A 25,525-nucleotide genomic window follows, 5' to 3' on the forward strand; every position below is an offset into this window, starting at 1 on the left:
ACAAATGTTCTTAAGATGGAGACTCTGTAGAAGAATATTTGAAGAGGTGAAAGAAGTGAGGAGCAGGCTGAGCTTGATTCTTACCCAGGGCCACTGTGATGTCTGGGCCTGGGCTTCTACTGGGGCCCATGTCTGGGCTCGTGAGTCTTAGACAGCTGTGGTCCCTGTTGATGTCCATGGCTCCTAATACCAGCAAAGACCTATAGGATAGGGCTGTGAAGAATTGACCTCACCCCTCACTGCAGCCACACTAGGGAGAACTGGTCCTGCCCCTTACCAGTTAAAGCACTCAAGAGAGAGGGTCCTACACCTCACCTGGGCAGCACCACAGAACTGACCGTGCTCACAGGGGTGAGCTGACCCTGAGGGCATTAGAATTGGAGAGCAGGCCAGGCCCCTCTTATATACCATCAGTGGCATGGGGAGATGCCCTCCTCCCATTGCCCCTTGTCACCTGCAACAGATGGAGGACCTTACCCAACCCATCATCAGGGCAGCACTCATCAGAACAGGCCCTGTGCCTCACCTGGGTGGCACAATAGAGTTGACTCTGTGATGGGGCACAGGTGAAGCTGGCCCTAGGTACGTGAGAGGAGTAAGCTGATAACAGCCTCCCTCCTCTGTGGCATGGTGGTGTAAGCAAGGGAAAGATGCTACCCCCTCTTGCTTCTACTACTTCCAGATGACAAGGGAGCTGACCCTTTCCTTCCCAACTACAACATTTGGGAAAACAGGCCCTGCACCCCATCTGAGCAGCACAGTAGAGCTGACCCTGTTTAGGGGGGCATGGATGAGCTGGCCCTGAGAATGTGACATGAGAGGCTCTGCTCCACATCTGCCATATGGCTGCATGGGCAGGGAAGTCATACCCTCCTCTCTATGCCTGAGGGAGGAGAGAGTTTCCATGTCCCTCCCCAGCTGCAGCACTCAGGAGAACAGGACCTGCACTTTGCTTGGGCAGCACAGTGAAGCTGATGCTGTTGGCAGAGGGGTAGATGAGCTAGCCCCAAAGTTGTGGGCATAGGAGAGCTGTTCCCACTACTCCTCTGATGTGGGATTTCCTTCTGTATGCTGTGAATACCATTGGTTAATAAAGAAACTGGCTTGGCCTCATAGGGTAGAACAGAGCAAGGCGGGGAAAACTAAACTGAATGCTGGGAGAAAGAAGGGCAGAGTCATAAAAAAGCCATGTTGCCCTGTCAGAGAAAGATGCTGGTTAGAATCTTGCTAAAAACCCACAGCCATGTGGCAATACACAAATTACTAGAAATGGGTTAAATTAAGATGTAAGAGTTAGCCAATAAGAAGTTAGAGCTAATGGGCCAAGCAGTGATTTAATTAATACAGTTTCTGAGTGGTTATTTTGGTTCTGTGCAGCCAGGACAAACAAACGGCCTTCTGACTACACTCCTCTGTCACGTATTATTAAAAATAAAACACAGAACTCCTTTCCAAATTATCAGTAAATTTGAATTGTGTCATCTAGACACAGGTGCTAGCCTCTGTCCATTTATTTTACCTTTTATGGCTAACTTTGTATTACTGCGTGTCAGTTGATTAAAACATTTTGTGAACCCGCTGCTAATATGTGTTTTTAGGTAGTTCCTGCTACTAGATTTCCAGTTCTATTGGGCTCTAACACCAAACTTGGAACATCTGAAATACAAAAGCCACAGAAGCTGCCCAGGGAAGGCCTTGGGTAAGTGGGTCCTAGTGATTTCAGCAGGAGGAGAAAATGACCAGACTTCAGCACTAAGATGAATACAATGTTGTGCTTATCTGACAAAGTATATGGTGTGAAGAGGAAACATGCCCACAATTACATTTGTAGAATTAAATAGAGGCAAAGGAGTCAGGGCCCCTTCTCCCAAGGCTAAGTCAGGACTGAGGAGGCAGAAAGATGAAGGAAGATGGTCAACCTTTCCCTAGGCTTGGAACATTTTGATGGGCTCACCTTCCCTGCTTCCTCCTTCCCCACAACTTCTTGCTTTTTTTTTCCCTTTTGATTTCAATAGAAATTTCATCTAGATTTTTCTGCCTACCCTGCAGCAGAGATGTGTAACTGAAGCAATTCTCTATGGCAACCAAGAGACCCACTGAGAAGATGGGTGACGGTTTGGAGATGATTTTGTTGTTGCAGCCCGAGAAAAATGTGCTGCCCACAGGGAGTGAGCAGAGTTGTCCTGGCTGGTGAGCATCATGTAGGGCAGAGGACTGTACCCTCCTTTGCCTGACAGAGGAATGACAGAGCTTGAAACGAGCCAAGGCTTAGAGACATGCTTGATGAAATCTAGGTAATGGTCATCACGGCAATATCCAAAGCTTGCCTTGTTTACTAGAAACTGCAGTTGTTAACAATATTCTTTTTACCAGACATAAAACATAGAGAGAAAGAAAGAACAGGGCAAAAGAGAAAGGGAAGAAAGTGGGAAAAAGAAAGAAAAAAGATGATAACAAAGGCCTAGGTGACAAAAAGATAGGGTCTGACTTCAGTAACATGAAGTTGTCACAATGGATATTATGTTGAATTTTTATAAATACTGAGAATGCATGAAGAAAAATCTTGTCTTCAAAACCATGAATGTTGATCTCATGAATCCAAATCTTATAAACACTTTATGAATCATCTTCTTAGGCAACAGCTAAAGGAAATACTCAGGTTGTAAATAAAAGATTTAATAAAATGGTAAATAAACTTGTTTTAAAATAATTTGTGTCTGTTCTAGGATTTGGCATGAAAGGTCTCTGACTGATAACAAGGCAAGCAGGCATGTGCTCATTCATGTACAATTGAAAGACTGGCGGAATTCAAGTATTACAAATTTCCGTGTGAAAAAAATAACAGAAAAAAGTTATTCAAGCCAGATGAAAAAACGTTCAATAGTCAGGATGCTGAATTTTCAGAGTTTTGTTTCCAAGAGCAGCAGCCTACTCCTGTGGTCCCTCTCTCCTCCTGGAAGTTCCTGAGCCCAGAAAAAATACTAATGTCCAAGAAAAAAGAAAGTGGAGAAAAAAAAAGGAAGATTTCTTAAACCCAGTGTAGGTGGACTTTTCTTTCCTACTAGTCACTCCTCAAATAAACACATTAATTATATTACTATAAATATTAATCATAAATATTCAGCCTATTGCTTAAATTTGTCTCCAGACAGCTCTTACAACTTAAATCAACCCATTTCTATTTATCTGTGTGGCCCTGAGGCTCCTGTACCTCAATGTATGAACTTCCCATGATGCCTCTTCCACATCTGACTCACGACTCCTCAGACTCCGCCCACCTTCGCAGCACTGTCTCCGCCCCCAAAATGCTGCCTAGCTGTCAGCCACTCAGCTTTTTCTTAACCAAGAGAGCAACACGTCTTCACAGTTTACAGAAGTAGCATTCCACACTAACCCAGTTTTTGGGAACTGTACTAATGGGTCAGTGGCCATCCTGTCCTAGGAGTCCCCAGATGACTAAGGGCCATCAGAACTCATTCATCCGTTGACGATGGGATAAGCAAGCCACAATTTCAGGGAGAGGAGAACATGCTCCAGTGTCAACATGAAGACGAGGGAGATGCCCTAACAAAGCACAGAGTGTGAGAGGGAAATATTTACACAACTGTGATTTAGAAATGAGAACCGCCTGAAGGACCGAACTGAAAGTTCACTTTTCCACCCTGCACCCACAGTGACAGAGCCACTTGGTTATCAGTGAACTGTGACCGGCCCCTGCGTCACTTTTTTCTGTTTGCCTGTGTATACAAGTTTTCTTTTTATCAAGACATTAGCATTGTATTGGGACCCATCTCATGGGCTCATCTGACTAAATCACCTAGTTACAGACTTCTTCCCAATGTTGTCACAGGGGTCAGGGTTATAGACAACTGCTTTGGGGTAGATGTAGTTCAGCTCATAACATTTATATATAATTTATTTGATAACATATATGCACCTATGAAGAAAGATAAATAAGTTATGTGTCTAATCGTAGCATTCAGGAGGCTGCAATACAAATATTGTAAAGCCAAGGCCAGCCTGTGTCCTTGCCTCAAAAGTTAAGGGTGGTGTGTGGGGGGGGGGCATGGTGATTTGAAGGTAGAATGCTTGCCTTGGTATGTGTAAGGCCATGGTTTTGATCCCAGCAACATAAGGAATGACAAGCTAAACTTGTACTGGCTTAGATACATACATTTTTAACAACATCAAAATAAGATCTGGAAAAGTACGAAGAATCCTATTCCACTGGGAAGTGCTGAGGAAGCGAAGATCAGCAGCCATGGAAAGAGCCTTGCTGTTGTATTTCAGCATTCTGCTTGCCATCATTTACTTCCGCTACTGTGATAAACACCAGGGCCAAAAGCAACTTGGGGAAGAAAGGGTTTATTTCTCTTACAGGTTATGGTCCATTGTGAAGAGAGAACAGGGCAGGAGCTTAAAGGTGAAACCATGGATACACACTGCTCATAGCTTGCCTCCTCTTGGTTCACTTAGCTTCTTGCTTTCTTACTCAACCCAGGAGAACCACCTACCTGAGGTTGACACTTGACATACAGTGCAGGGTCTTCCCATATTGGTCGTTAATCAAGACAATCTTCTGCTGAGTTGCCTGTAGGTCAGTTTGGTGAACGAAATTCCTTGAGATTCTGTCTTTCTAGATGACTCTAGCTTGTGTCAAGTTGATGAAAACACACTAGCATGGTTTTCAATGTTCTAGACACTACCCAGGTCAGACTAAGACACAACAGGTATGTAGATTAGGAAGGGTAAAATAAACATTTCCTAGTACCTGACTGACACAGGACATCTACAGGATGTTCCTGAAACTTCCTGAATTCATCAAGGTGTCTAAATAAAGGAACAGCACACAAATTCAGTCACATTTGTATGTATAACTACCAGGAGTATATGGAAACCAAAATGAAAACAATTCCAATATTTACAAGTGCTCTAGAAATGAGATACACAAGGATAAACCTAAGAAGTATGTAATCTTCATGCAGAAAAAAAACACAGAAAAACATAATGAAAGAGATAGAATTCCATGTAGATTGGAGTGTGTCTACTTGTGAGGTGGAAAATTGGGCAGAGAATGACAGCGATCCACCTGCTCATCTGTGGGCTTGATCCCTAACAAAATCCTACCAAAAGTTTTATAGTTGAAGACATAACTGTGTGCAACTGTTATCTGAATGATTTAGGACCTAGAATAGTGGACATGATTTAGGAAAGAAGCAGAAAGTTAGAGTGATTCGGCTAACACATTTTCAAACCTATTTTCTAGGTATAATGATCACAGCAAGACACCTCAATCAGAACGGAGAACCCCAGAAGTAAACTAATGTGATTATGTTGAAGTAGTTTTAAATAAAATATACCAGAGCCTCATTTGGGAAAGAAGGTACTAGAACAATTGAGCATCAATAGGACAACAAAAGGAAAGAGGAAATTTGAATCCATACATTATTAAAAAGTGAAAATTGCTGGGCGGTGGTGGCGCATGCCTTTAATCCCAGCACTCGGGAGGCAGAGGCAGGCGGATCTCTATGAGTTCGAGACCAGCCTGGTCTACAGAGCTAGTTCCAGGACAGGCTCCAAAGCCACAGAGAAACCCTGTCTTGAAAAACCAAAAAAAAAAAAAAAAAAGTGAAAATCAAATTGAAAGGCACAAATTTTCTGACCCTCCTGTCTATGTACACTAGTTACTTTGCTATTGCTATGATAAAACACCATGACCAAGGTAGTTTATAGAAGGAAAGATCTCTTTGGTCTTATGAGTTCAGAGGGTTTGGGACTATGATGGCAGGGGAGTGTGGCTGTTAGCCCCAGACATGGCCCCTGAAGCTTTATGCTGAACGCTCATATTTTGAACCTTAAACTGGAAAAAGAACATGAACTAGGAATGTGAAACCCAGCCCCCCAGTGACCTACATCCTCCCACTAGGCTACATTTATTATGCCTGCCCAAACCATGCCACCAACAGGGGACCAGGAATCCAAATGCTAGAGCCTATGTGGAACGTTCTCATTCAGGCCACCATATCATGTGGCGGAAGCTAAGTTATCATAGGGTCTCTGGGGGAGAAACCCCTTCCAAACTGCATGTCCTGAGCTCCACGCGTTAGCTAGGGCCTATGGTCAATATTAGAAGCTGTTTGAGCAGTGTGCTGGTCAGCATGACTGGATTGAGAACTACTGGTAAATGAGGGACGTCCGTCTCTGTGTGTGTCTGTTTCCAGAGCAGACGGCTCATGAGAAGTGGGACCTAAGCAATAGATATATGCTTTCATGAACTGGTCTCGTGACGGGCTCATATTGGGAGGCCATGGCAAGCAGGAAGAGCCACCCAGCTAGAGGAGGTCCTAAGGGCATATCTTGTTCTGACACCTTCTACGTTTTCATTTTCTTCCTTCTTATTCTTATTCTTCTACCATGCTTCCACCACCATAGGGCCAAGTAATTGTGGGTCAGATCTTCTGAAAATAAGCTAAAGTTACTAAAGCCTCCCATTCTTTTATGACAGACATTTTGGTCACAGGAACAACAAGTAACCAAGACAAAAAAGCTAATCCACATTCTCTTTCATTATGTTCCTAAAAACTGGTTAGATTTAATAACAACAACAACACACACCAAATATGAGAGGCCTCGAGACCTGAGAAGTGATTTTTCTTCTTATTCATTATTTTCTTTTTATAATTTATTTTCTTTTTCTTTATTATTTTCTTTTTATTTATTTATTATTTTCTTAAAATGACCCAATCCATTTATATGTAATATTTCTTTCCACATAGCTTTGGAACACTTTGGGCTTGTTTTGATTTGACTGCTTATGGAAAGATTTGGGGGAGGGCAAGGTTATTCCTACGCTCAACTAGACTCTAAAAAACGATATGAAGTTGAGTCATAATCTGTTTCACTGACTGGCTCAGGAAAATGCCCAAATTCCAGGGGGATGCTGCTGAAGATGCTAGTAATACAATATTTTTTAAAATAAATATATAAAATGTGCTTGGTGGCAGCCTTATTGCGATCTCGGCAAGAGAGGGTATCCACCATGGTGGCTGACTGTTTAAACAACTGATGGAGTCTCCAGCTCATGACTAGCCTAGAGTCACACGGTATGGATGCGGTGTCAAGCTGTGCTCTACACTGCCAGCTTCAGGAAGGCACCGCTGGCTGTGCACGAATGACAGGGTTTCTGGAACTGACCGGCTTCTCTCCCACTGAAAAAGCATCCTAATACATCGTCAACTCTCTAGCCTTGATACACATGATTGCTAATATCTTACTTCTCAACAGAGACATGTGTGTGTGGACTTGCCTCTCCAGAGAGTTCCCAGGGGTCGTGCCTATGTTAGGCATTACTCAGATCTCAAATATTGAGGCTCTATGAAGAACAAACAAAGCTACCGCTGACGGAAACGATGCGCGCTCTTCTGCTAACATTTCCTTCAGTTCTTTTGGAATTGTGCTGAAAACCTTGATCGCAGCAGATTTTGTCACACCCTTGGTTTTCCTACTCCCAATGAGTGTGGACATTTGTCAGAGACTTGAGTGTCACATGGTGTCATTTCTGTAATCATTTCACTCAGGAATGCTTCTTCCAGGCCACTCGGGGTGGCCAACCTTGTCCTCAGTGCCTCACCCCAGCGTGCTGAGTCTGAGCAGCCTTGCACCCACGCTCAGCTTCTCAGGACTGAGTTACCTTTGCTTCAGGTTCTAGCAAAGTCACACACATGGGCTTCAAGTTGAAGTCTGAAGACCAAACACAGCTATTTAGTCATAAACTAGAGACCCATGCACCGTGGCCTCAGGGTACCCCAGCAGTCCATGCCAAGGGCAGCTAGCCTGCTGGCCCCTAATGGCACAGGTGTGGCTCTGTAGTAAGGTAAATAGAAATAGCAAAGCCAGTTATAAATCCTGACATGTGGGCAGGGAGAGAGGGGAGAACAAGTAATTGCATTGCACTCCTTGTAAGCCTTTCTTCTTTTGCATTAAAAAAACAAGCACACATACATTACACACATCAGTTGTAACAAGCACATAACATAACGGTGCAGTTTATTATAGACAATTATTTGCTCCTTACTAAAGACGACCATTTTCTCCTTACATTATTGTCTGTCCCACCCACCCGAAATGGCCAATATCAATAATTTGTGATACAACTACCCACACTTTCCTTCTGGCTCTTCCAAGCATTTGAAAATACGGAGCTGTGTGCCTTTGAACGGACTGCTTTCAAGAGGTCTTTGACACATCTGTTTCTCACGGTGAGGGCTTTCTTTCGAGGTGAATGGGGAAATAAATAAGCACTCCTGGTAATGATGGAGAACTCAGCTGGAATCCCGTGGGACCGCACTGCTCAGTCTTTGAAATTCAAGGTAATTTTATAGTACCATCCACACATACAGAGCCCACGGAAAATGAAATGCCCCTTGCTTTCTGGTGTTTAAGGCAGAAAAAACAATTTCCTCCTAAGTGAAATCTGAGGTCACCTGAAAAATAACCCTTGTTGGCTTGTGGAACACTCTGGTCTGTCTTGCTTAAAAAAAGGATTGCAAATACAGGTGAGTGCCTGTAATCCCAGCAGTCAAGGACATACTAGAGTTCATAGTTCATACTAGAGATTTTTATTTCAAATAAACTGTTTAAGGAAAAATGATGATTTCTGTATGGTACATTTTTTTCCTCCCCCCTTCCTTTGTTGGTTGTGTGTGTGTGTGTGTTTTCCCCATAAAGGAAATTCATTACTTGACTAAGAGGTAGAAGCACAGTCAACTAATTCTAGGCAGCCAAATGCTAGAAGATTCTATAGGATTTGCACGATCAGAAGCTTGTTCAGCAATGACCAAATTATTTTGGTTTCTACAGAAATTGAAATAGACTACCAAATGATACAGCTATCCTCTTAGAAGAAGGAAAGCAACCACCTTGTAAAGAAGTCTATACCCCATGCTCATACCCATAACATTCATATTAGCCAAGATACAGAAACAAAACATGGATCTGCCAGGGGATGAATGGGTGAAGATATTGCATTCTGTCCATTCAATAGAACATTATGTAGTTCCTGCTTCCTATGCAACATCGGATGGGCCTGGAGGACATAATGCTAAGCGAAGCCAGACGGACAGAAGGGAAGCTGAGTGATGTCACTTACACGTGGGGTATTAAAAACAAGTAAGTGCGGAGATAGAGAAAAGTGGTGGTTACCAGGGAGACAGTACTGTAGATCACACGTCAGTGCAACGAAAGGAGGAAAACCATGGAGCAAAAGCAATAAAACAAAAATGCTGGCTTTTAAAAACAATTCATAAATCTGATAAAAAAAAAAAAAGAACTTAGTGGCATCGTTATCCAGAGTGAGTGGAGAATTGCTGCAGGCCTGCTGCTGTTGGGGAGATGTTCAGGAGAAAATGGGAAGAAATGTCTTTATCAATTCAACAACTCAAAGAAACTGAAAGTTTTCAACAAACCACCTTAGCCGGAGTCATGGTGAGGAAGTAGCAGAACTCGACAATGAGAGCCAGGTCTTAGGTCATGGTAATGATGCTGTTAACATTCTCTTGCCTAAGGAAGGGAGGAGGGAATTCCATGTACACTCCCTAGCCATCCCCTCTCCCCAGCTGCAAGGAATCCAGCCCAGCATTTCCATGGTCTTGGGGTGAGCCTGTGTCCAGCCAATATGGAAGGTGCCTCAGGTTGAGACTTGTAGAAGGAGTGGTGGGCTGCTTCCTGCTGCCCGGCTCCGGCCTACCGACTAGCTTTACCTGAAATAACAACACACAAATCGTATTCATTTAAACACTACCTGGCCCATTAGTCCTAGCCTCTTATTGGCCAACTCTCACATCTTGATTAACCCATTTCTAATAATCTGTGTAGCACCACGAGGTGGTGGCTTACCGGGAAATATTCAGCATGTCTGACCTGGCATCTGGCTCCATTGCATCTCACCAACTATGCTTTCTTTCTCCCAGCATTCTGTTCTGTCTAATCCACCTATCTAAATCCTGCCCTATCAAAAAGCCAAGGCAGTTTCTTTATTAACCAATGAGAGTAACACATAGACAAATGACCCTCCTCCATCAGAGATTCCCTGACTATCCCCTCTCCCCAGCTGCAGGGAATCCAGCTCAGCATTTCCATGGTCTTGGTGTGAGCCTGCATTTAGCCAATATAGAAGGTGCCTCAGGTTGAGACTCCCTGACCATACCCTTTCCCCAGCTGTAGGTAATGCATCCCAACATTGACGTGGTCTTGGGGTTAGCCTGTGTCCCGTCAATACGTAAGGTGCCTCAGGTTGAGACTTTTGTGTGGCTTTCTAGGTCAATCCCCATACTGGAGTGGTAATATTTGATGATGTGGGTACCTTTGACTCACCCATGCTCTGATAAATGGCCCTTCCCCCGTTAGTGTGTTCACCAAGCTGGACTTGTATGGAATGAAATCTTTGATTTGATCTTTCTGCAACCTCTCCTTCTTGGGCTAATAGATGGTTTGATAAATCTCCCCAGGAAGTCATAGCATGGATTTGTTTTTTCTTTACTTTTTTTTTCTTATCTTCCTTCCCCTTTTTAACTCTCTACTTTCAAGAACTAAATGATGCTCCAATACTCCAGGCTTATCCTGTGTTTGTCCTTCCTCTGTCCTGTAATTGGCTTTCTCCAGAAAAATCTCTGCTCATTTCTCTGGATAACAATGTCAGTCACTAAGCTCGTGGTGTGGGGTGTGCTAATTGCTGCCAAATTTTCACCCCTGCTAAAACTTCTCGGTTGAAAGAACAATCTCTCTCTCTCTCTCTCTCTCTCTCTCTCTCTCTCTCTCTCTCCCTCCCCCCCTCTCTCTCCTGTGAGTATACATATTAATATCCATAATTCAAAGTCCAGTTGTTCTTTTCTTAGCTAAGGAGGATGATTGTACTTATAACCCCTGTGCTCTGCATCCTGTCTCTGTGTGCTGTGTGCCTCTAGGATTCCTTCCAGAGTTTGAAGCTGGGTGTTTCATGTATAGATTGCGGTTAGGTCATGTGGTGATTCTAATGAGAACAGCTCCCACAGACTCATGTGTTTGAATATTTGTTTCCTGGTGGAACTGTTTGGGAAGAGTCAGGAAGTACGGCTTTGAGAATGGTAGTGGCTGGAGGAGGTTTGTCATTGGCACAGCCTTTGAGGTTTCAAAAGGCTCCAGCATCCCAGTACTCCTCTGCCTTCTGCCTGCAGATCACCACGTGAGCTCCCATCTGCATCCATCCTGCATTCACTCACCGTCATGGACTCTAGTCCTCTGGAATCACGCCGCTTCATGGCCATGATCAAAAAGTAACGAAGGCCAGTCATATGCCGTCAAACAGAGCTATAGTTCCCTGCTTCTATCTTAAATTGTTTCAATTTGTCCTCTCCTTAACTACCTCTCACAGGAAGATGGTCCAGAGTGGGGAGGAGCTATCTTCTCCATTCCAACCTCAGACAAAACTGTTTACATCTCATAAACAGGGTTGAATGTAGACTCTTCCCAAATTCTTTTCCCTGTTATGACTACTCTTGCCTCTCTTCTTCGATTCTGATTTGTAAACTCTGGAGGCCGTGTTCGGTCGTGTCAGCTGCCTTTTCTGAAACTACTGTCACTATACAGTGATTGTATGGGTTATCTGTCTGTCCTGTTCTTATGCTGGTTTATGTGGTTTGACTGGATGAATGTCAAACTAGCCTCCCGATGGGGAATGAGCCCCCATGGGTTGTTATGATTCTCATATACTCCTGAATCCAATGACATAGTCTTACATCATTTTGACACTTAACCTTGTGAAAATATGAATGTCTAAATTCCCACATAGTGGCTTTTTGGTTGTTGGCTGAGAAAAGCCACTCAAGGAACGAAGGGTTCAGCTAACAGTTAACGGGCACACTCCACCATGGTGGGAAGGGCTTGTTGGCAGAAATTTGAAGTTGCCTCGCCTCCACAGGTGGGAAGCTGAGAGTAGAACCATCATGCTCTTTGCTTTCTTCTTTTCATTCCAGCTGGGACGCCAGCCTGCGGCCTGGTCCCTCCCACATTCAAAACGAGTCTTCCCACCTGCATGTCCTTGTTGCCTTGTCTTCCTCACCTGCCAGTCATTGCTGGGCTGCAAGGGTACTGTGCTCTGCCATGGCAACTGGTGACCACAGCCCCTATTCCATGCCTGTCAGGTTTCCCTTTAAAATAATCATGTCTCCTTAGAGAATTGATACCCTTACCACAATACAGCAACTTCCTTCATGATAAAATTATTCGATCTCTGGTCTTATTTTCAGAGCTCGATTTCACTATATCCAGCTTTTCCTTTTCTAGCTTTTCATGAGTAAAATTACCATGGTTTACATTAGTGTTGTATTGTAAAATGCACATCAGAAGGTGGGGAAGGTAGGGAATTCCTTGCCTTTCCCCCTTTCCACCTTTCTCTGCTGAGTAATAGTCATTCCATTGCCTTTAGCTGTTTTAACATTTTCTTTTCGTATGTGTAGTGGCATTTCAATTGTATTTTAATAAATAAAGACTAACTGAACATCTGAGAGTGAAAGAGCCCCACTGCTCAGCCTTACAGACCAGGTTATGGTGACACACACCTTTAATCCCAGTAGCCACACTAGAGTTGCCATAGAAACAGGGCAGTGCATGCCTTTAATCATGGTGTGCACACTTTTAATCCCAGCCCTAGAGAGGATTATAAAACAGGAGAAAACAAGTCTCAACACACAGTCTCATTCTGAGATTTCTGGAGGCAGGGTCACCATTTCAGACTGAGGTAGAGATAAGAGCTAGTGGCTGGCTGTTTTTCTTTTCAAATCTTTAGGTTGAACCCCAATTTCTCTCTCTGAGTTTTATTCATCGTGCTTCCCATATGCATACAAAGTTCTATAGCTGTATACAATTTTACTCTTTCTCTGCCATCAGGCCTCCAGTTTGTAGTTAATTAAAGCTGCAGATGTTGCTCTTACTGGAACGTCTTCCAAGAGATAGGTGCTTTTAAAAGGTCCTAGACTCAGAATACAGAAAACCTGAGCATAAAGTGCAGGATTTCCCTTGCCAACGTAGCTCTGTTCCGATGCGACCCTTCCCAGGGAATTCTTGCTCCAATTGGCCTCTTCTCATTCATTAGCTCAGGGCTCACTCTGTGTCATCCTGTAGGTTTTGAGGATTGTAATGGCATGTGTCTACTCTCACCATGTCATATGCTGGTTTTTAGCTTCTCCAACTCCTCTCTCTCCGTATTCATTACTTTCCTCAAACTCTTGGCAGCTGCTAATCAATAGCCTTTTTCCATTTGGGCTTCTTTCAGTCCTGACTGTTCTGAGTCTGAATAGTGTATTTAAAGTAGTTCTCTCTCTCTCTCTCTCTCTCTCTCTCTCTCTCTCTCTCTCTCTCTCTCTCTCTCTCTCTCCTTCTTCCTTTCTGCATTCTATTGCTATAATTTTTGTCTTCGTTTGTAATCAGAGCATTCTCTGTCCTACCCCAAGAATCCCAGTTTCCTGATTTAAGCCCCTGCTTGCCTTATTTTAGGAGATACCCCAAAATGCTAGCATATTGATTTTGAGAAGTTGTGCTACCTTTGCATTGTAAAGAACCTTTTGCCTCTCACTCTCCAGTAGGCTGCATGTTTTGTGGACGTTAAAGGTTGAGCAATATTTTCTCACTATGGAGCTTCAATGTAACCTGGGGAGGTTTGAAGGAAAATGGCCCCGTAGGCTCGTAGGGAGTAGCCTTGCTGGACAAAGTATGTATGTCATTGACGGTGGGCTTGAAGGTTTCAGATGTTCAAGCCAGGCCCAGTCTCTCCTGCTGCCTGCCAATGCCAATGCAGGTATAGAACTCTCAGCTGCTTCTCCAGCACCATGTCTGCATGTGTGCCGCCTTGCTTCCTCCCAAGATGATAATGGACTAACTAAACCTCTGAACTGTCAATCAGATGCCGTGTTTGTGGTGTCTCTTCACACAATAGATACTCTAAGACACACCCCAAACAACCATGCTTAGAAGGCCACATTTTATTGAAAAATAGTCATCTGACAGTTAAAATTACAGGGCGAATACCCAGTATCACCTGAGGCTATCTACAGACACAGAAAACTCAGGTGCAATGCCAGTTGACATGTGCCGTCAGCTCCGGGACCACTGATGGGCACATATGCTGAGTCCTAGGAATCTAGAGCTGGAGGGGATGTTTTAAAATGCTTTTCTAGGAGCTTTGTCCTGGTAGCAACCCCAGCATGCCAGGTGCAATTCATGAACCTCCATGTTATCAGCAAACAACGCTGAAAAGCCCAGCAGCCGTCCTGCCCCACACCTTGTTGGAGCTCCAAATTCCACACTGTCTATTGTGTGTTTTGTCCCTCCCTGTGGCATCAGTGCTACAGACATGTGCCTTCTACTCTGGGGCATGGGCTCCAGCTTATGTAGGTTCTTTGAACCCATCGTTCCCACACCTTGACTGTAAGATCATTCAAGTGTGTCTCTCACATGGGCATTGCCCAGTGTTATGGTGCGTCCTGCAGCTCCTGGTTCCTTAGAATGCTAACGCAGGAGGATTGTTTGAACTCAGGAATTGGAGGCCAGCTTGGACAATATAAAAAGGTCCTGTCTTAAAGCAAATAAGCAAGCATCAGCAATAACAACAAAACGTAAAACCAAAACAAAAAAAGTGAAGCTTTAAAGCGCTATATTTATGTCTTTCGTGTATTTATAAGCAGAGAAAGGTTTCCAAAGTTCCCAGTTTTCAAATAGAAACAGTGACGTGCAGATCTTGGGAGTCCTGTATGCCGGTGATTTGTCTGCAGCCAGAGGTGGGGTGTGCTTCATGGTAAAACAGCATTTACTCAGCACGGATCCGCTCCAAATACAGTCAGCACACAGCAGTTGACACCAGAGAACGGGGGAGGGAGTCGGTGGGAGGAGAATTACCAAGAGGAAGTATGAGGGCTGATGGGATAAGCTGGCTGGACGGATTTCTCTGAAGACAGGACAAGGTGGCCAGGTATTGAGTTCAGATGGCGAAGAGCGATTTGGTTACATATAGAAAATGGTGGTCTTCGGTCAGTGTCCCTTAGCAAAAAATTTTGCTCAACTTGGGCTCATCACAGTCATGCCCGACATCGGGGCTTCCACAAGACGAGGGGTCTTGGTGAACTTTTGTTGAAAGAGAAACTGGGAAAATTGTTCTGTGGAGAAAGCCCTTTACCTGCCTGTGGGAGGACCTGGGTTCAGAATGCACGTAACAGCAAGTCAGCCAGACTTGCTTCCCGTCATCTCAGAACTCAGAAGGCAGAGACTCTATCCCTGGGGCAAAGCGATTAGGCACACTTGTGGACCTGCAGAGCTCGGGTGACAGATCCTGCCTTAAGAAATGCATAGAGAGCAGCAGAGGAAAGCAATATCCCTGCTCCTGTGAGAAGCACAGCTTTATTTCGGAATCAGGTTTGAGTGACCATGGCCCAGAAATCCAGATTTAGGTTACCTCAAATTCCGTGTTCCAGTGTGGAAGCAGTTGAAATAAATTCGACATTTTGCCAGAATAAGGAAGGTCATGAATCAAGGCTAGCTTCAGATCCATTGGTGGATACGTTGTAGAAGCAGCTACAGCAAGGTGGAGGAAGCTTTTCGAGAGGGCTCAGATGTTCCCAGCTCTTGGTTTGGTGGAAGCCAGTTGTTCTGCTAAGCCAATAGATTCTACGAGGCTTTTATGTGTCAGTCACAGGATGTTATTTCCAATGCAAAGGTGGGCAGAGAATGACTATTTAGCCGGCCAGCGCTAGCCAGAGAGAGGAAATTAACCTCTGTGCCTGCAATGTCCCTGCCTCTCCAGATCACTGCAGTTCAACCAGCCATTCAGTCTTTGTGGCCACAGCTCCCTCCTAGGGACTCTCATTCATAACATCAACTATGGTCCTCTCCGTGCATCCACCCATGCGTGCTCCCTGCACATGTGCCCACATACCTACATATATGTAGACGTGCGCATGCAAACCAAACATGCATAAAGGGAGAATTGTCACTGTCCCTGTGCCTTCTCCCTTCACCTTCACAAATGACCACTTGCCTTTGCTGTTTGTCTCTTAATGAGCTTTCAAATACATACTTGAAATAACGATGTGCTCTCTTTGATCTGATGGTCTTCATGGAAAAAGGCATGGGGGAAAAATCTGTTTACTTATTGAACCCAAGGCAAATGCCAGTGAGTACGGAAGTAAAATAATGTGACCCCTGCTTCTCTGAAAAAAAGAGGAAGACAAACAACTTCACGACTGCTTATATGGGGAGCTGTTTTCAACACAGGTTTTTTTTGAGTGTGCATCTTTCCCAATGTTGCAATGCTCTCACCAGGGAGACAATATACAGAGATAAGCATTTGGGAGGGGTTTGGTGCCAAGGGCTCCTTCTATGGAAGGAGATAAAGTCCTCTGTGAAGGTGGCTTCCTCCGGCAATTATTCCTCTTGTTTATCCATCTCCTATGCTATAGCTGTAAAAGCCTGGGGTCCACCCCTTTCACACTTGGGAGGATGCAGCACAGAGGTTGATTGATGTACCATCCTGGTACAAAGAACATCCTCTACAGACTTGAGCCTGCTGCTGCATTGGCCTTGACCTTCTGGAATCTAAATCTGTGAGTAATATATTTCAGTTATTCATATACTTCTAAACCTTGGGTGCTTTGAGAGAGAGGCACATACCATCATAACACCGCACATCATCATTATCACACCACAAAGAGTCAAATGCTACTGATTTGGGGACCTTTGGGATAACCAAGTCAGGTTAAAGGAAGTTAAGAAACAGCTCCAGGGCTTGGTACAATTAAGGGAAAGAGATCTTTTTAACCCACACGGTTGATTTTAGGCCCCAAAGTCTTTATTTCCTAGCCTCAACTGTCATTGTTCCAAATCTTCTGGGGTTGGAGTATAGGTGAGGAGAACGCGTTCCTAGCTCACACAAAACCCTGGGAGCTGTCTGTACATGATGACAACATGGAGATCAGAAGTTCAAGGCCATCTATAGCTATTTATCCAGGTAGAGGCTAGCCTAGAATGCCTGAGATCTCATCTCAAACATAAACAAAAGACTTTCATCACCACTGCCACCAGAATATATGAAAATACACACACAAACCCAGCCAATTTCCATGAAAGTTTCCCCTCAAATCTGAGCACTGCTTTTCTGGATGGCCTCTTTCCGAGTCAGAATGATACTCGGGTTCTCAGCTGCCCATAGTATGAGGCCTAGGGAAGTAGGCTTTCTCTTAATGTGCTGTGTAGGCCACACTGTCCCTGCTCTTCTCCAGGATGAGGTGCACTGTCCCAAGTCAGGCTTGGGCCATAGACTCTACAGAAGGGAGGAGACCCTGATCTGTTGATTTCCTAACACAAATTCAAATGGATTTCACATGAGCTCCTTGTATGACATCAGAGAACTATTTGAAGGTTTCAAGGGAAAGGTGGGTGTTCTTTGCTTCAAAACCACCCTCTGTCTATTCTAGAGTTAGTAAGTTTAATCAACCCAGTCATTCTACGGGATCTGGAATGATGAGCTCAGGGATGTGTCTAGACTTTTTCAGGCCCCTCTAGACCTCCTAAAGATGTATGCTGAGCTGCAGGTCTCCCAGAGGAGCCTGTAATTTTCCACATCTCTCAGAACAACATTGTCTAGGGGGATCAATCGTCCTCAGCCTCACTCAAGATTTCCAAAAGTGCCTTGGACAGTGGGTTCTTAAAATCTACTTAGACCCAAGCTTCGAGGATTATGTGAAGAAAGAATCCATGGGGAAGAAAAATCAGTGACTCTTAGAAATTATTTTTATTAAAATATTGAATAATTATCATGAGAAAAAAGGAGTTCCTCTTATTAAAAACTGCAAGGGTTGAGTGCCAATCATAGTAACTTTGGGTTTGTAAGAACTTAGGGTTTCTTAGAGTTATCCCAAGACGCACAGCCTCTTTCTATTTCTTCTTCATTGAAGACAAACCCACTCTTATCCTTTTCAAAGCCTTGTCATCTAAATTGCCCAGTATCTTACAAAATTCATTTGAAAGACTATTTGAAAAGTCCCTTGGGGCTTTGCTGTGGTAGTGCACGCTAGCATTCAGAGAGGCAGAGGCAGGAAGATTTGGTGAGTATTAGGTCAGCTTGGTCTACAGAGCTAGTTCCAGGGCAGCTAGGGTTGTTACACAGAGAAACCTTGTCTCTACAGATTTTTAGGACCAAGGCCCTTGGGTATTTATTTATTTATTTATTTTATTTTATTTTTTACCACCAGTGGGAAGAAGACAACCTATAGTTGTCAGAAGCCACACTCAGAATCAAGAGTTATTATTAGTTTGTGCTACCTCACACGTAGATGAAAGGCTAATAATTTAATCTTTGACTAGTTTATTCAGAGGGCTGTCAGTTTGTCCCTGTGAATGAGAATTCCTGGAAAGGAGCTGTGTTTGTAGATAATGATGGGCTCGAACCTCAATACTCTAGAGTCATTGGAACACTGCAGAAGTGATGACCTAGCCTGCCTCCATCAGAGGTTTGAAAGCAAAGTCTAATAGAAAAATCAAACTAGATTCATATTATGATGATGATGATGATGATGATGATGATGATGATGATGTCTCTGTTTCTAACGGTTTGGACTCTTTGTGCCAGGAAATGGCAAACATGTCTCTGTTTTCTAAATTTGCCGTGACCACCTTGTTACTTGTTATATCGACCTGTAACTGTGTCTTTGTTTTAAGAGGTTGCTGTGACCAACTTGATATGGTTATGTTCTGCTTTTATAACCCTACCAACGTGCCTGCCAAATCTTCTTTCTGGAAGGCTTCAACTTCTGAACTACAAAAGCTCTTATTTTACCCATGTCCAAGGCTGATCTCTGTTGTTGGGTGTTTCAATCGTTACTTTTTATGCTTTTGGGGGGGCTCACCACCCAGCTCTCAAATAAATCACACATGGAGATTTCTTCTTAGTTAAAATGCCTGATCTTAGCTTGGCTTGTTTCTTGCTGGCTTTCTTAAATTATCCCATCTATCTTTGGCTTCAGGGCTTGCTTATATCTTTCTCTATTCATGTATACCTTTTCTTTCCTGCTTACTCCACATCCTGGCTGTGTAGCTGGCTGACTAGGTGACTGGGTGACTGGGTGGCTGGGTGGCTGGGTGGCTGGGTGACTGGGTGGCTGGGTGGCTGGGTGGCTGGGTGACTGGGTGGCTGGGTGGCTGGGTGGCTGGGTGACTGGGTGGCTGGGTGACTGGGTGGCTGGGTGGCTGGGTGACTGGGTGGCTGGGTGGCTGGGTGACTGGGTGGCTGGGTGGCTGGGTGACTGGGTGGCTGGGTGACTGGGTGACTGGGTGACTGGGTGGCTGGGTGACTGGGTGGCTGGGTGGCTGGGTGGCTGGGTGACTGGGTGGCTGGGTGACTGGGTGGCTGGCCCCTGAAGTCCTCCTGCTGCCTCTTTTGCTGCCCTCTCCTTTACTTCCAGATTTTTCCTCATATTTATGCTCTATACCTGCCAGCCCCTCCCATTCCTCTCCCCTGCCTCAGTATTGGCCGTTCAGCTCTTTATTAGACTATCAGGTATGTTAGACAGACATAATAACACAGCTTCACAAGTAAAGACACTGAAGACAAGAGACAATTTTCCCTCTCACTCCAAAATGTGAAGGTACCATGGGGAAAACCTTAGGAATTACAAAGGCCTCATAGGGCAAGGCAAAAATCATATCCCGTTTCTGGGTTAGAAGGAACTTCATTGGCTCACCTGGGCAGACACTTAAGCAGGTTTGGTCACCCAGTGTCTTTAGCATCTTCATGGTTTTGTAAATGTCAGGATAATTCAGATACCCAGTGGTAGAAGATGGAAATTCAAGGTAAAAGCTGAGAAAGTTGATTCCAAAGGTATCCCATAAATTTGTCCCCAAATACATATTCCCTAACTAGCCTGGACAGGCAGCTTTTAGGAGAAATTGTATTTATATATACATATGGATAGATGGAAAATAAGTTTTCCAAATAGGAGGAAGTGTTTGGGGATAAACAGCCATCTGGTATGGATTAGATATGTGTGATCATTACTGTCGAACGTATTTGGAGAAACGAGAAGGTCTAAAGATAGTTGAGTATGTGTTACTTCCAAATTGGTTTCTCTTTTACACTTAACAGCGTCCTAGGCAATAAAACTTTTCAAGATCACAAATAGTCAGCTAGCTGTAATTGAAATGTAAAATGACTAATAGAAACTGATAACATTGGTCATTTATAATAATAAAGAGCTCTAAAAACTATATGTGAGTTCAATTAAAAACTAAGATAATAAAATACTCATCCGGAAGATGTTGTGAAATTTATATCAACACTAATGACAGATTTAAAATGTCTCTTCTCTGCCTCTGACCACATTTCCTTAGCTTCTGCCTACCTTACAGTTTTCCTCGCGCAGTTTTCTTTAACGTGTATGCTTACGTTGACGTATATTTATTACACAATCCAGTTCTAGAATTCCTTCCAGCCTCAGAGCCAAAACTCTCAGTTTAGCCTGAATCAAGTGTTCTCCAGCTTAGAGAACCCCCAGGCTGTTAAAGACAGCCAAGTGAAAAGAATTTTGCAACCCATTGACCATATTCCTGGGAATTCATGGTGAGATGACCTTCAAGAATAGTTGATGAGTTTCCTTTCTGTCATTTGAATAGTCTGTCTGTTAAATATAGCTTTGGTGTTCCATTGCTTCTAACCAGAAACTCATGAAATATTTGGTTGCTACTGACACCAAAAATAAATATCTCGTAGACCCATCATTACTCTGCTCGTGGGCCATATGTAGTAATGTAGGACTTTTCTGGGGAACATCTTCATAAAACTGGATTCCCCTTATAACTGGTCTGGCAATTATAAAGACATTGTAAAGAGACGCTGTGTCCCTCCATCTGACAATCAAGCTATTAAAAAAGTGGGCCCTGAGGATATGGGAGTTTCCCTAGGAATCTATGCCAGGAGAGGGAAAGTGTAATGATCAAAAAGGAAAATTTAGTCTCTGAAGGGTTTCAAACAGTTCTAGCAATTTTTCAAACTTACTTTTGGTGTAACAGGCCCCTAGTCCTCAGCACAACTGAAGACAGATTTAAGATGTTTGCTGGATCTCTTAGTCCTTCTTCCCAATGTAACCACATTGAATAAAACTTATTTTTCTCACTTTCATCTATCTATCTATCTATCTATCTATCTATCTATCTATCTATCTATCTATTCTATCTTCTATCTTCTATCTATCTATCTATCTATCATCTATCTATCATCTATCTATCTATCTATCTATTCTATCTTCTATCTATCTATTTATCTATCTATCTATCTATCTATCTATCATCTATCTATCTATCATCTATCTATCTATCTATCTATCTATCTATCTATTCTATCTTTATCTATCTATCTATCCTAACTTCTATCTATCATCTATCTATCCTATCTTCTATCTATCTATCATCTATCTATCTATCTATCTATCTATCTATCTATCTATCTATTCGTTTGTCTTTACATCCTGACCACAGTTTCTCCTCCCAACCCCTCTCCCCACCTACCCTCTTTCCATTGAAATCCAGTCCTCCTCCTCTTCTCTTCAGAAATGGCTATCAATGGGTATCAACCAACCATGGCATATCAAGTTGCAGTAAGAACTAGGCCCTTCTCTCCTATTAAACCAGAAAAAGGCAATGTAGTAGGAGGAAAGGGTTAAAAAAGCAAGCACCAAAGTCAGAGATAATCCCTGCTCCTACTGTTAGGAGCTTCACAAGAAGACCAAGCGACACAGCTGTAACAAACATTTATTCGGAGGGCTTAGGTCAGTCCCATGTAGACTCCCTGGTTGTCAGTTTGATTTCTCTGAGCCCTTATCAGCCCAGGCTAGTTGGTTCTCTATGTTTTCTTGTGCTGCCCTGGACTCCACTGGGTCCTTCAATCCTTTCTCCACTCTTGCCCAGAATTCCCTGAACTCCACCTAATGTTTGACTGTTAGTCTCTGCATCTGTTCCCGTCAGTTGCTGGGTGAAGTGTCTCTGATGACAGCAACTGGACTAGGCACCAATCTATAAGAATAGCAGAATATCATTTGGAATCATTTCATTGACATTTACTTACTCAGAACTGGTCTATCCAGCCTCTATATTAGTGCTATGGTCTATCCAGCCTCTATACTAGTGCTATGGTTTTTCCAGCCTCTTGGTTCTGGCCTTCCCAGCAGTATCAGTGGCATGGGTGGGCTGCCTCTCTTGGTTCTCAAGCTGGATCAGTCATTGGTTGGCCGCCCCCACAATTTCTGCTCCACCTTAACCATAGTACATCTAGTAGGCAAGAGAAATTGTAGACCAAAAGTTTTGGGGCTGGCTTGGTGTCCTAATATGAAGTCTTGTTTGGTTACAGGGGATGGCCAATTCAGGCTCCATATCCCCCATTGCTAGGAGTTATAGCTAGGGTCACCCTCATAGATTCCTGGGGATTACATTGCACTAACTTTCTATCTTCTTCCTAGTTCCAGTTGTTTCTCCCTCCATCCTCCCGATACCTAATCTCTCCTGTTCCTGGTCCTACCCATCTCAACGAGACTCCTCCTGTTCCCCTATGCTGTCTACTTCTGCTTTACAGTGAGATTCATACCCTGCCTTCCCTTGAAGCTTCCTTGTTACCTAGCCTTTCTGGGTCTATAGATTGTCTGGTTATCCTTTACTTTATGGCTAACATCTGCTTATGAGTGAGTACATCCCTTGCTTGTTTTCTGGGTCAAGGTTACCTCACTCAGGATGATCTTTTTTATTTCCAACCATTTACCAGTGAATTTCATGATGTCATCATTTTAAATAACTGAGTAGTCCTCCATTGTATAAATATACCAGTTTCTTTACCCATTCTTCTGTTGAGAGCCATTTAGGTTATTTCCAGTTTCTGGCTATTACAAATAAAGCTGCTTTGAACATACCTTATGGTGTGATGGAGTTTCCTTTGGATATATGCCCAAGAGTGGTATAGCTGGTTCTTGATTTATTTCTAATTTTCTGAGAAACCTCTGTATTGGTTTCCAAAGTGGCTGCACATGTCTATACTCCACCAGCCATGGAGAAGTGGATCCTTATCCCACATCCTCTCCAGCATGAGCTGTCCCTTGTGTTTTTGTTCTTAGCCATTCTGACAGGTGGAAGATGAGATCTCAGAGTCATTTTGGTTTGTATTTCTTAGATGACTAAGGATGCCGAAAATTTCTTTTAAGAGATTCTCAGCCATTTCAAATTCCTCTGTTTCAAATTCTCTGTTTAGATCTGTACCCCATTTTTATTGAATTATTGGAGTTTTTGTTGTCTAGTTTCTTGGGTTCGTGATATATCTTGCATATCAGTCCTCTGTCAGATGTGGTTTTGTGAAGATCTGTTCCCGTTCTGTGGCCAGCCTTTTTGTCCTATTGACGGTGTCCTTTGCCTTATAGAAACTTCTCTGTTTTGTGAGGGTCCATTTATCATTCATCAGTTTTAGTGCCTATTCGATTGGTGTTCTATTCAGGAAGTTTTTTCCAGTGCCAATAAATTCAAGCCAATTCCCTACTTTCTCTTCTATCAGATACATGGTGTTTTTTTTTTTTTTTTTTTTTTGGTTTTTTTTTTTTTTTTTTTTTTTTTTTTGGTTTTTTGAGACAGCGTTTCTCTGTATCTTTGGAGCCTGTCCTGGAACTCCCTTTGTAGACCAGGCTGGCCTCAAACTCACAGAGATCCGCCTGCCTCTGCCTCCCGAGTGCTGGGATTAAAGGCATGTGCCACCACCGCCCAGCAGATAAATGGTTTTATGTTGAAGTCTTTAGACCACTTGGACATAAGTTTTGTGAAGGGTGATATATAAGGACCTGTTTGCCTTCTTCTACATGCCAACGTCCAGCTAAACCAGCACCATTTGTTGAAGATGTTTTCTCCTTTCCTTTGTATACTTTTGGTTTCGTCTCCAAAACTCAAGTGTCTATAGGTATGTAGGTTTACTTCTGGGTTTTGGATTCAATTCTGTTGACCAACCTGTCTTTTTTTATGCCAGTATTATGTGGTTTTATTGCTCTTGCTTTGTAGGGCAGCTTGAAATCAGAGATGGTGATACCTTGGGAAGTTCTTTTATTGTACAGGATTGTTTTACCTATCCTGGGTTTTTTTTTTTTCTTATGAAGGTGAGTATTGTTTCTTTGAAGGTATGTAAAGAATTGTGCTGGGATCTTGATGAGAATTGCATTGAATCTATAGCCTGTTTTTGGTAAAATGGCCATAAGATGGACCCTCATGAAACTGAGAAGTTTCTGTAAGGCAAAGGACACAGTCAACAGGACAAAAAGGCTGACCACAGAACGGGAACAGATCTTCACAAAACCATATCTGACAGAGGGCCGATATACAAGATATATAAAGAACCCAAGAAACATAAGATGGCCATTTTTACTATGCCAACCTTTTGGATCCATGAGCATGTCAGATCTTTCCATCTTTGGATATGTTCTCTCATTTCTTTCTTCAAAGACTTTAAGTTCTTGTCATTTGACATTGCCAAGAAATATCTTGTTTTCTCCACCCACGGTGGTTGAAAGTATTGCTGGGTATAGTACTCTGGAATGGCATCTCTGGTCTCTTAGAGTCTGCAAGTCATCTTTCCAGACCCTTCTGTCTTTCAGAGCTTCTGTTAAGAAGTTGGCTGTGATTCTATTTGGTCTACCTTTATATGTTGGCCTTTTTCCCTTATAGCTTTTAGTATTCTTTCCTTGTTCTGTACGTTTCCTTGTTCTGTACGTTTCTGTTAGTCTGTTAGTATTCTTTCCTTGTTCTGTACGTTTAGTGATTATTATTTGACACGAGGACTTTTTTTTCTGGTCCTATCTATTTGGTGTTCTGTTAACTTCTTGTACCTTTATAGGAATGTCCTTCATTAGGTTGGGAAAATTTTCTTCTATGATTTTTGTCAAATATATTCTCTGGGTATTTGAGCTGGGATTCTTCTCTTTCTTCTATTCCTATCATTCTTGGGTTTGATCTTTTCATATTGTCCTGGATTTCCTGGATGTTTTATGTTAGGAATTTTTTTAGATTTAACATTTTCTTTGCTGATGAATCTGTTTCTTCTGTTGTATCTTCTATACCTGAGATTCATTTTTCCGTCAGCCTCCCTGTGGGCTAGGATGAGGTAGGAGGGCTTGGGTAGTGGAATGGATCTTGGGGAACAGAATCTATTAATTGGGGGCTGTTTAGCAGTAAGTCAGCTCACTCACCTGGTCTTCATTTCTGTTATATGCTAAAATTATTACTATTTTTGGCATGCCCAATTGAAATAAACATACTGATTCATAAATTTAAATATCATTGTCATATTTTAATGCCTGGCAAATATGTAATACTTTATAAATTTGAGTACACTGAACATCTTAAAACCAATTATTCCATGGGAACATTAAATGTTTTGTAAACCTTAAAATGCTAATAGTTCATATAAAACATTTGTTACTTATAGATTTCATTA

At 42.9% G+C, this 25,525-nt stretch overlaps 1 protein-coding gene across 2 annotated transcripts in view; it reads left to right on the plus strand.

Moving 5' to 3' along the window:
* Gabrg3 (gamma-aminobutyric acid type A receptor subunit gamma3) overlaps nucleotides 1-25,525 on the plus strand; it is a 490,885-nt gene that overhangs the window by 112,046 nt on the left and 353,314 nt on the right. Inside the window, exon 1 of one of the 2 annotated variants that reach the window (XM_075952433.1) lies at nucleotides 1,665-1,699. The exons of the other annotated variant lie outside the window; for it this stretch is intronic. The gene's annotated coding sequence lies outside the window, so the exon portion shown is untranslated. Of the gene's footprint in view, nucleotides 1-1,664; nucleotides 1,700-25,525 lie in introns of those variants that run through there. 2 annotated transcript variants of the gene reach the window in all.

The sequence above is a fragment of the Microtus pennsylvanicus genome, chromosome 18 (genome assembly GCF_037038515.1).
Source record: "Microtus pennsylvanicus isolate mMicPen1 chromosome 18, mMicPen1.hap1, whole genome shotgun sequence".
NCBI lineage: Eukaryota > Metazoa > Chordata > Mammalia > Rodentia > Cricetidae > Microtus > Microtus pennsylvanicus.